The following is a 10,394-nucleotide window of genomic DNA, read 5'->3' on the forward strand; positions in this document are numbered from 1 at the left end:
GTTTCATATATATATATATATATATATATATGTATATAAATTGAAATCAAAAACTGAGAAACTGAAACAAAAATAGAAGGTTTTTTTAATGTTTTTCAAACAAAGAAAAATATTTACTTTTGTCAGACATAAAATGAAAAATGGTGGATTCGATGCTTATTGAAGTTTATTCCGAAAGTGATACGCCTTTCATTTTTTTATTTTTTGTTAAGTCAAAACTGAAATAGTTTTTTCCCTTTATTTCTACTTAAACTAAAGTTTTTATGAGGTCAAATTTTCAGTTGAAGATAAAATGATGATATATTTTGCTTCCATTTAGGAAATGACTGAAACTTGGAATGTCATTAAGAGTAGAGCTCCAGTAAAAATTTGAGCACTATAGCTAGTTAAAAAAAAGGATTAAAATGATTATTGTAATAATAAAAACATAGTAATATTAACCGCTGACTCTGTAAAAACAAACATTGTCTTATTCAACCAATGTATTGCTTACCAAAACACACATTAAAATTTAAAATAAAACTTGCTATTTAGCAGAATTTAATCACTTAATTACAGAAATCTATTGGAGATGATCTTTTTTTTTGTTTTGTCAATTAACATTAGAAATCGTTTACATTTCACGCAATTCAAAATTCTTTAATTATTTGTATTTCAAAACTGAATAGCATCGAAATATTACGAAGCATATATATCACTAATTTAAAAAACAATTGACAAGCCACGCATAAAAAATACCAAAAAGTTAAATATTCCAAACAATAAGACAATAAAGGAACATTAATAATGAACTCTGTTTTGCTCTTTAAGTTCAGTTCCACATTTTAGCGTACGTAAATGGTTTGTTGTCACACGATGGCTTTAAAGTACTTTTTTAAACCCACAATTTGTCGAAATTATTTTCATTACCAGAATAATTATCTTTGATTTTGGAGTGCGTCTTAAGGAAATTTTTAAAGAATAAACTCTTTTAATGACTTAATTTAGAGAACAACAGTTAGGAAAAAGCTATTCGAGCAAAGTTTATTTTAGCAATCAGAACAAAAAAAAATGCATTGTTATTTTTATAAACAGTTTTAACGTTTGTTTATTATAGCTGCACTAATTAAATCATTTTAATTAGTTCTGTGATCCACTACATTAAGTCACACGAATGTTAGGTTCTGTACCCATGGCTTAAAAAATGAATTTCATGTCTTAAGTTTCATTTGAATGAGTCACAATAATAATATGGGACAATTCTAATGTGTCGCGTCAAAGACGAGCACAATAGAATGTCAGAGCTAGTTTTGTATTCTGCAGCAATAACTTACAAAGATATCAAGAATATTACGATCTTAATCTGTGCCTTTCATAACAAAAAATTATTCCAACTTTCATTTTAATGAATTCGTGCACACGCATAAATTTATTGAGAAACAATTCTAATGTGTCGCATCAAAATCGAGCAAAACAAAACGTTATGGCCAGTTCTGTATTTTATTGAAGTAACTTGCAAAGATACTAAGGATATTACGATCTAAATCTACGAATTTCAGAACTAAAAATTATTCAAACTTTCATTTTAAGAAATTCGCTCACACGCACAAGTTTATAGTGAAAAAAAAATTAAGGTATTGCATCAAAATCGTGCACAATGAAACGTTATAGGTAGTTCTATATTTACATTGTAGTAACTTAGAAAGATATCAAGGATATTACGGTCTTAATCTGTGTCTTTCAGAACTAAAAATTATTCCAACTTTCATTTTAAAGAATGCTCCCATAAGTTTATTGTGTAACAATTCTAGGGTGTCACATCAAAAACGTGCGCCATATCACTCGCGTTATTTTTAGTTTTGTAATCTATGGAATTAACTCAAATGGATAATGCCTTCTTAATCTGTGGCTTTTAAAAGTAAAAAGGAATTCTTTTACTTTTTACATTTAGTTCTATTTTGACTAATTCACTCATGCATTATTTTTATTATGAGACAATTGAAAGGTGATTCAAAATCATGCACAATTTGTAGTGAGTACAGCAATACTCACTACAATTCGTACAATTTGTAGTGAATTTAGCTAAGTGTTAAAAGAACTATAAAAAAAATGAAATTCGCCTGTGGTATGAATATCTCATGGACAGGCAAATCACGTATACAAATTTACGCAGACTTAAACTAATTTTAAACTAAGTACTACAGAATTTTAAAAAAAATTTGTAATCAGATTACTGAAAAATCGTGGAAGTAAATACACGAAATAATAATTAAAAAACAACTCGTTTCAACAATAGTGCATTTTTGCTTGAATGTAATTCTGTAAAAAAATCTACATACTTGGCGAATACTGTACAAAACGAACTGTGAACACTAAATTACATTTTGGATTTTGACGAATTATTACCACTACAAATTATGACTGCAATAAAGTATATACGCAACGAGTTAAGAATGCTATTTATTGTCACCATCAGAGTTGGCCAAAAATGTAATCGATTACATTTTTTGATTACAGTAATCAATTACTTGTAATCATGATTACAATTTTCAAATATTTTGATTACAGCTGTAATCATGATTACAATATTGATTACAGTAATCAATTACTTGTAATCATGATTCCAAGTAATTGCGATTACAAGTAATCACAACAAAAACGATTACAAGTAATTATGATTACAAGTAATCAAAATATATGATTACATGTAATTTGATTACATGTAATTTGATTACATGTAATTATGATTACATGTAATCTAATTACACGATTACAAGACTATTGTATTCTTATAAATGATTATATTTTACAGTAGATAGTAGAATGTATTTTATAATGATACATTTTGCACGTATTAACATGTACTGCATTTTGTACGTATTTGTATACGTACAAATGAATGTAACTAAAATGTATGTACATATGATTTTATCTAGTGCATATGTTCAGACATTTTAGTTTCACACACATGTACATACACTTATATTGTAGGTATAAAATATATGTACGTATGTATATAGATAATAATTACGTATGTATGTGCAAACAATGTAGACATGTACATTTATACACAATGAATATATGCATTTTATGCAAATATTTGTGTATGTAAAATGTATATCTATGTTCATGTACGCATGTATATACAAGTACTTGTGTTTGTACGAACATACATACATTGTCTGTACAATGTATGTCCCATGCATGTATGTGCAATTTATTTATGAACAGTACAATATATGTATGCATGTACAATATAGGTATATCTGTAGGATGTACAATATATGTATGTATACATGTACATGATATGCATGTCCAGTGTATTTATGTACATGTACATAATATGTTCATGCTCAATGTAAGTATCCAAATATGCATAATACATTTGTGAACTATTGTACGTACATTGGGCGTATTTATATTTCACATATATTCATACATGCATTCGACATGCATAACGTACGTACATACACACATTTGAGATGCATATATTGTACAGATGTATATACATATAGCGTACAGATGTATATACATATAGCGTACAGATGTATATTCATATAATGTACATATGATGAAATGAACATATAATGTTCATATAATGTACATATGTGTGTACATATACAGTACGTATGTGCATAAATATATTGGGCATAATTCTTTCGTACAAATTTTACATGTGTACATGCATGCTATCCCTATCTATGCATATGGTGCAATGTATATATGTACAATGAATGTATCCACACATGTACAATACACGTATGTTCCATGTATGCATATCCATATGTACTATATATGCACGTACAATACATGAATGTATGTACATACATTGTACATGCGTACATACATTACACGTATACATATGTACATTACATTTATGTCTAAATATGTGTACAATGCAATAAATAAAATGCATGTAAGTTAACTTTTAATGACTCAAGCAAGTTAAATGACAAAATCAAACGATATTTAAATTTAGTTTTCAGCTTTAATTGTTCTATATCATTTTGAAATTCTCTGAATAAAAAATTATTTTCAGGTATTTTCATGAAATGTTTGACAATACAGATTTATTTTTTTTATAACATAATGCATGATTCATAGAAATTTTTTAAATGGTAAGAAAAACGGTAAATTTTATGTGTGGAATTAATATTTAGAAATTCCAAATAAAATTATCGTTTGCTTTCTAAAAAATATGAGGTCGAGTTTCATATACCTTAGAATAATTTTAAAACAAATTTTAATAACTTTACTCATATAAATTTTTTTAATGTATGCACAATGTATGTGTATATTGTAATTACATATATTTAAATGTACGCACGTATTTGTACATTACTTGTAATTATGTACATGTATACGTTGTATGCACATGCATACATTGTGCATATAACTATTTTTTTGTACATCCATGCATTACATGCGCATAAGTATTAACAAAGTATGTAGTTATACAAGTACATACGTAAGTTGTACATAAGTACATACTTTGCGTGCACATATATCGATGTACATATAAATATGCATGTATACATGTACGCATTTTATTTACGCAACTATGTGCATATATTGTACCTTTAAATAACATTTTTACATATTGTACGCAAATACGTACAATTTTATATACAAACGTACATTGTATATACGTGCTATTATCGTAAATTTATACAATATATGCACTTAAGTACATAAAAGCATGCAAACGCATAAACATTATTTTCATATACGTTCATACATACATTGTCTATGTATACAAAGATACAAAACATTGCCTTTTTGTACAAACTAACATACATGCGTACATGTATCATAAATGCATAATTATATGTACTAAGCATATGCGCATTGCATTAAGTATATTACAATATAATTATGAATATTGTACGTACAAACAACGTTTGTGCATACATTGTATGTATAGGAATCGCAAATTGTACGTTCATGCGTGCGTACATTCTATGTACATAAAAATATGTAAACACATGAATACTTACATAAAAAATTTGACTATAGTATACAATCGTAATAACTTGTAATCGTATAGTTTGATTACAAGTAATCACAATTACATGTAATCAAATTACATGTAATCATGATTACATGTAATCATATATTTTGATTACTTGTAATCATAATTACTTGTAATCGTTTTTGTTGTGATTACTTGTAATCGCAATTACTTGTAATCATGATTACAAGTAATTGATTACTGTAATCAAAATTGTAATCATGATTACAGCTGTAATCAAAATTTTTTGAAAGTTGTAATCACGATTACAAGTAATTGATTACTTGTAATCGTGATTACAAGTAATTGATTACTGTAATCAAAATTGTAATCATGATTACAGCTGTAATCAAAATTTTTTGAAAGTTGTAATCACGATTACAAGTAATTGATTACTTGTAATCGTGATTACAAGTAATTGATTACTGTAATCAAAATTGTAATCATGATTACAGCTGTAATCAAAATTTTTTGAAAGTTGTAATCACGATTACAAGTAATTGATTACTTGTAATCGTGATTACAAGTAATTGATTACATAGCTGTAATTATCTGCAATCAATTACAGTTGTAATCGATTACTGTAATCAACGGCCAACTCTAGTCACCATGACGATTTGAAGATGGTTTAAATAAAAAAAATTAAAATGCTAAAGAAATTTTAAAAGCTAAGCGACCTGAATGTCATGTATACTTGAAGCACCAAGAAGATAGGCATAACAGTTATTGATAGATATCTTAACATTAATTAGCTACTTTTCACCCGTTATCCTTCCAAATGCAAACGATTTTGAAAGACAAGCGTTTTCATTAGAATGTATCTCAATAAAATCACATTGCAAACGATCCGATTCCGCAGGCATACATTTCATTCGTTACGATTGGCAACAATCTGAAACAAATGATGATGGAAGACCGCTAACTTTATGACAGATCTGTTCTATCGATCAAGACTTCACAAATCTCTCCACTCCCTGTTTGATATTCAGTGGAAAAAGAGATAACAAGCGACCCCTTAAATGCCGAAATCTCGTTCTATGACAAGTTCTATGAAGAAAACATGAAATGAGGTCTGTAATTCATCATCATAGAATTAGAGCAGTGATTGCTAAAATGTAATATATATGAAGTTTCTCTCTAAAGGTGTAAATAATACAAGGTAATCAGATAAATAAAACTGTTTTTATGTCCGAATTTGAGAGTGAATATTTTTTTATTTCGTGTTTCACCATCATTCACTGTAAAAAATAATTAAAATTTTGACCTAAATATTATAAAATTATGTTTTTCTAAAAAAGCTCTTTTCTAATAGCCCAATTAATATTTCTAATTTCGTTAAAATTTAATAATTAAGGTAAATTAGTTTGAATTAACACTAAAACTAAATCAATAGTTCAAACTAAATTAAATAAATGTTGTAAATTAAATAATTAATTCAGATTAGTTGGAACTTACTCTAAAACTTAAATCAATAACTCAAAATAATTTAAACAATCGTCAAAAAATAGATAATTGACATTAATACAATCAACTATGAAACATTATTTCATTTTTATAAATGCTGAAAATATAGCGATTACAGAAAATAAATTTATACAGATGTTAAAATGTAATTAATTATCATTATTTGAATTAGTTGTAAAATTGAAGTAATTAGCATATCCCTTTAGTGATCAGTCAATCACCTTTCAAAAAATTAAAAATTAGTTTTAAGCATTTCATTATATAATATTATAACAATTATATAATAACAATTATATAATAAAAATTTATTTTCTATATTTTTTTAAACAATTTATTTTCTCCGTCTAGCTGTTTTTTTGCTTCGATTTATTTTACATTCAATTTTCAAGATATGTCCAAAATCATTTATGCATTGAACTTTAGTAATATTTTAAAATATATCCGACAGCCATTAAAGTACACAAATCACGGTAAGTATGATCTCGGGACATTTCAGCACATAAAACAGTTCAAGTATTAAAATTATTTTCCGTCCATCTGTGTTTTCTCAGGGTACCTATCGAGAAACCATAATATATACAGGGTATCTGCTCACCTGGAAAGTCATGAATTTCGGTAATGAACAAAATTTGTCATGAAATGTCATGATTTTAATTCGTATTCATTTAGGTCGCCGAAAAATCTAATTTTTAAAATGGAATTTACCCCCCTCCCAATTTTATGATGTTGTCATGGAGTTGTCTGAATTCGTTACAAAATCCAAACTCACAGTCATATTTTATTAAAATATGAAGTGCTTTTATCGTGTTCTTTAAAAATTAGGGTGTTCTTTCAAAAAATGAAATAAAAAAACATCATTTCTGGAGCGAATTATCTTTAAGACTTCTGTGAATTCAGAATTTTTGTTATTATTTTTATTTTATCAATTTAAAATTCTAGCTGAAACAAGGCAGTCATTGGCGATTTTTTTTTAAATTCCGAAATGAGAACAGAAAAATCAGGAGTATTTCTTTCCTTTCCGATGAACAAGAAAAGTATCTTTAGAATATAATCCTGCAGAAAAAAAGAAAGAAAGCTTATATTTGCTTTTGTATTTTTTTCAGCTATTTTATTGCTTCAACTCTTTCCTTACTTTCTTTTTTAAATTTAAAATCTATAAATATGAAGATGCAGAGTATAACATTTTTGGTTATACCTATCATTTCAATGAATGTTATTATAATGCTTTTTTTTAATTTATTGTTGCGTTTTTGTCGGAGGAAATAGTGACTTCGTTAAGTTATGAAAAATTCTTGGAATTAGTCGTGGAAAGTCATGAATTTGAAAATTTAAAATGTAGCAGATATCCTGTATATATATACATATATGCTATTGCTTAGTAAAGGTAAGCTCCATTACCAGTAATTGGTATCCAGTATGCTGCACCGTTTTTGTTTAAAATTTTTAGCAGTAATAGTAAATAGTAATTAAATCGTAACTAAGTTTTTATTTCGATAAAAAAATACGAAATTATTGTACATAAATACTTAATTTATAACTAAGTATATAACGCAACTTCAATTAGTACTTATGACGACATAAGAAAATGAATCTAGATGAATATTAATCATTTAACTAATTTTTCAACACTGGTTGCATTATTACTTATAAGACGACCTAACAAAATGATTAATAACTAGATAGAACTAATAAATAAGGAATTACCCTAATTTGTGGTGCCTAATTACAAAATATAAAGAATATTTTGAAATTTCGTTAAACTTTGTGAACTATCATGCATTGATGCAACTACACGTTAAAATTCACGCAATTAATTAAAGTCTGTTTAGATAAAATGCAATTAAAGTAATTAGCATGAATTATCAAAATTTACAAAAGCGAATTAACTTAATTTAAAACAAATGAATTAAATTAAACGTTAAATTTTTAATTCAAAATTTAAAAAGCTTACCGTGAAATTTGATTTTGTAATCCAAGTATTTGCTCTCACAAATTGTCTCTGTAATAAGAGGTTATCATTACATTTTGATTGTAATGAACTCATATCTGATATCCTCTAACTTACAATTGTTTGATAGTGAAGAATGTATTCTTTCATGTCTAACCAGATAAATAACAACAAAGGATGTTAACTATAACACGGAAATATTTTATTTTTTTATAAATATTATAACAAAAAATGCATTTGAATATGTTATCATTACTCTAAAATTTTTAATAAGGACATGCAAACTGTATACCCTAAAATTATTAATGTTTAAAATAATTTCTATATACATACAATATACTTTATACATTCATTTTCACAAAAGTTATTAAAGTTTTGAAGACAAAAATTAAAATAATGTTTTCAATTTCAAGCTATTAAAAAATCTTTTCCTTTTTCAAATAGTTTAATTATTTTTTCAATTTTCGATCATAAAATAAGTTAATTATAATTATGTCGCTATATGATTTTAAAAATATTATTTTTAAGTGGGAAAAAAACAGTCCTTTAAGTACCTCTGAAATGAACACATTGTTCATGAATTTATTTTACGAAAAGACAAAAGTATTCATGCCGCTATAATCTTATCAAACAATAAATAATGCATATTTTCAAACCAAATAAGAATAACCAAGACTCCATCGAAAACAATTAGGGCTCAATAAAAGGAGAATAACAAAATAATGAATTATCTTTAAATGATGAGTCGATCAATAAATCAGTCCTCTGATTCAAACTTAAAGAGAAAAAACGTAAGTGTTTATAAAAATCTAATGATGGTGTCGCACAAAAATATTATTTAATGCATCCGTTCGTTTGGAAAATATTAAATTACGGTGGTGAACTTATCAAATTTGTTCGAACAATATAATGTTAGGACAATATAAATGTTATTTGAAACTTAGAAAAATGACTTCTGTTCACCCACAGATCTAAATAATACTTAGAGATAATAACATTTGGACTTGGAGGCACAAGCAAACAGAATTTCTCTCAGTACAAGTGAATAATTTTAATTTCAGTAAAAAAACTGTTTTCTGCCAAAAAAACAATAATTATTGCGAAGCAGTCTTAGGGGTTGGTGAGCTGCAGCGAACAGGGGCCTTAGCCCCTCTAGTTAATATAAACTTATCTGAAAAAAAATTTTAATTTTAATTTTTTTTCTCATGGTTTTGGTGATGGTAAAATAGTTGGGAGTATTTATAGTAATCTACAGTGCTTTATTTATTTTATTTTATAACCGGTATTCAACAGCCTACAAAATTCTGAGTGTAAAACTATCAATGTCCATCTCCATGCCCTTGTAATTTTGAACCCAATCCAGAAGACAAGGGAACTCCTTGATTAATCATTAGGGCAAACTACTCTTCATGGAGAAGTTTTTGATGGAACTAACCCGCACTTGCGCTACATGTAGAGGAAAACCGCGTAAACCTCTCACGATTAGGCCAATGACAAAAAAATTCTGACCCATGATCCGTCTAATACTTAGAATATTTTACGTCTGCTCTGTGATCGGTATGATCCGGGAGCAGAATTTGTATCAACCAGCCACTGCTGAGATTCGAACCTGGGTTGCCACAGTGGGAGGTGAATGCTCTATCTCCTAAGCCACAGCGGCTTCCTGAAGAAATATTGATGCAATTCTAACATCGTTTATCTCTTTAGTAAGGCACGATCAAATAAATTAAGGCTCCATAAAAGGATATAATAAGTGATCTTTGAATGACGACTCAATCCGTAATCCGTAATGACGACTCAATCCGTAATCCAATTTGTAAATTTAATTCCACTCTCAAAGCCTAGGTGATGGTAAAATAGTTGGGAGTTTCTAGAGTAGTGTAATGAAATTAATATATCCTGAGGAAGTATTTTATTTAATAACCACCGTTGAACAGGTGACCCAATTTTGGATTTACGACCACTGTTCAACTCCGTCATCTTGTAATTTTG

The 10,394-nt window shown here is 27.4% G+C and overlaps 1 long non-coding RNA gene across 1 annotated transcript in view; it reads right to left on the reverse strand.

The window, feature by feature from the left end:
- Positions 1-8,451, reverse strand: part of LOC139426715 (uncharacterized) — a 14,528-nt gene extending 6,077 nt beyond the window's left edge. The window contains exon 1 of the long non-coding RNA XR_011637933.1: positions 8,406-8,451. This is a non-coding gene — a long non-coding RNA (uncharacterized lncRNA). The remainder of the gene's footprint in view (positions 1-8,405) is intronic.
- Positions 8,452-10,394: the final 1,943 nt, after the last annotated feature.

This window comes from Parasteatoda tepidariorum, chromosome 10 (genome assembly GCF_043381705.1).
Source record: "Parasteatoda tepidariorum isolate YZ-2023 chromosome 10, CAS_Ptep_4.0, whole genome shotgun sequence".
NCBI lineage: Eukaryota > Metazoa > Arthropoda > Arachnida > Araneae > Theridiidae > Parasteatoda > Parasteatoda tepidariorum.